At 46.2% G+C, this 2,390-nt stretch overlaps 1 long non-coding RNA gene across 1 annotated transcript; it reads left to right on the top strand.

Moving 5' to 3' along the window:
- The first annotated feature begins 209 nt into the window (after nucleotides 1-209).
- Nucleotides 210-1,670, top strand: LOC121844579. The gene is made up of 3 exons (XR_006082051.1): nucleotides 210-235; nucleotides 1,536-1,587; nucleotides 1,633-1,670. It is a non-coding gene; the product is annotated as an uncharacterized LOC121844579 (long non-coding RNA).
- The last annotated feature ends 720 nt before the right edge of the window (nucleotides 1,671-2,390 follow it).

Here is a 2,390-nt window from a genome sequence, read left to right as displayed (position 1 = left end):
TTGTTACATGTGAAGGAGCCCAGGTCAGTGAAGGAGAATGAGAGCTCTGAATTTTCTTTGATCAGTTGTTATGGCAGGATGCAAAATGAGAGCAATGGGTCCCTTATCTAGATGTTTTTGGCAGGATGCATGTGAAGGAGCCCAGGTCAGTGAAGGAGAGCTCCCCCTGTCAGTCTACTGTATAGGTTAGGGTTATGGTGTCCCTGTCAGTCTACTGTATAGGTTAGGGGTTATGGTTAGAGGTGTCCCTGTCAGTCTACTGTATAGGTTAGGGGTTATGGTTAGAGGTGTCCCTGTCAGTCTACTGTATAGGTTAGGGGTTATGGTTAGAGGTGTCCCTGTCAGTCTACTGTATAGGTTAGGGGTTATGGTTAGAGGTGTCCCTGTCAGTCTACTGTATAGGTTAGGGGTTATGGTTAGAGGTGTCCCTGTCAGTCTACTGTATAGGTTAGGGGTTATGGTTAGAGGTGTCCCTGTCAGTCTACTGTATAGGTTAGGGGTGTCCCTGTCAGTCTACTGTATAGGTTAGGGGTGTCCCTGTCAGTCTACTGTATAGGTTAGGGTTATGGTTAGAGGTGTCCCTGTCAGTCTACTGTATAGGTTAGGGGTTATGGTTAGAGGTGTCCCTGTCAGTCTACTGTATAGGTTAGGGGTTATGGTTAGGTTAGGTGTCCCTGTCAGTCTACTGTATAGGTTAGGGGTTATGGTCCCTGTCAGTCTACTGTATAGGTTAGGGGTTATGGTTAGAGGTGTCCCTGTCAGTCTACTGTATAGGTTAGGGGTTATGGTTAGAGGTGTCCCTGTCAGTCTACTGTATAGGTTAGGGGTTATGGTTAGAGGTGTCCCCTGTCAGTCTACTGTATAGGTTAGGGGTTATGGTTAGAGGTGTCCCCTGTCAGTCTACTGTATAGGTTAGGGGTTATGGTTAGAGGTGTCCCTGTCAGTCTACTGTATAGGTTAGGGGTTATGGTTAGAGGTGTCCCTGTCAGTCTACTGTATAGGTTAGGGTTATGGTTAGAGGTGTCCCTGTCAGTCTACTGTATAGGTTAGGGGTTATGGTTAGAGGTGTCCCTGTCAGTCTACTGTATAGGTTAGGGGTTATGGTTAGAGGTGTCCCTGTCAGTCTACTGTATAGGTTAGGGGGTTATGGTTAGAGGTGTCCCTGTCAGTCTACTGTATAGGTTAGGGTTATGGTTAGAGGTGTCCCTGTCAGTCTACTGTATAGGTTAGGGGTTATGGTTAGAGGTGTCCCTGTCAGTCTACTGTATAGGTTAGGGTTATGGTTAGTGTCCCTGTCAGTCTACTGTATAGGTTAGGGTTAGGGTTAGAGGTGTCCCTGTCAGTCTACTGTATAGGTTAGGTTACTGGTTAGAGGGTGTCCCTGTCAGTCTACTGTATAGGTTAGGGGTTATGGTTAGAGGTGTCCCTGTCAGTCTACTGTATAGGTTAGGGCTTATGGTTAGAGGTGTCCCTGTCAGTCTACTGTATAGGTTAGAGGTTATGGTTAGAGGTGTCCCTGTCAGTCTACTGTATAGGTTAGAGGTGTCCCTGTCAGTCTACTGTATAGGTTAGGGGTTATGGTTAGAGGTGTCCCCTGTCAGTCTACTGCATAGGTTAGGTTACATGTTAGAGGTGTCCCTGTCAGTCTACTGTATAGGTTAGGGGTTATGTTATACTGTCCCCTGTCAGTCTACTGTATAGGTTAGGGGTTATGGTTCATATATCCCCTGTCAGTCTTTACTGTATTGGTTAAGGGGTAGGGATTTGGAATTGTTACCCAAATGGCTCCTATTCCCTATATAGTGCATTATTTTAGACCAGAGCCCCTATGGTAGTGCACTACTTTAACCAGGGCCCTATGGTAGTGCACTACTTTAGACCAGATTTGTTGGGGATTTGGGTGTCATTTGGGACACAGTCCTCTCAACAGAAAGTGGGACAACCCCTGTTCCCCTTTCATCTTTTGGGGGTTCCTCTCCCCTTCCTGAACCCCAGGGGAGGGTGAGCATGACCTTCTGATCATCCTGCTTGACTGGACCCAAGCCCCGCCCCCCACCTCCCCGAGGGGACACTGTCCCTCCGCCCCCTGATCCGACCCCCAAACACAATTGTTACATGCTAATGATAGCATAGCTGCTAGTGTTTGTTACATGGTAATGATAGCATAGCTGCTAGTGTTTGTTACATGGTAATGATAGTTTGCTGCTAGTGTTTGTTACATGGTAATGATAGTTTAGCTGCTAGTGTTTGTTACATGCTAATGATAGTTTAGCTGCTAGTGGTTTTTACATGCTAATGATAGCATAGCTGCTAGTGTTTGTTACATGCTAACGATAGCATAACTGCTAGTGTTTGTTACATGGTAATGATAGTTTAGCTGCTAGTGTTTG

The sequence above is a fragment of the Oncorhynchus tshawytscha genome, unplaced genomic scaffold, assembly GCF_018296145.1.
Source record: "Oncorhynchus tshawytscha isolate Ot180627B unplaced genomic scaffold, Otsh_v2.0 Un_contig_6377_pilon_pilon, whole genome shotgun sequence".
Lineage (NCBI taxonomy): Eukaryota > Metazoa > Chordata > Actinopteri > Salmoniformes > Salmonidae > Oncorhynchus > Oncorhynchus tshawytscha.
This window is presented reverse-complemented; position numbering and strand designations above follow the sequence as displayed.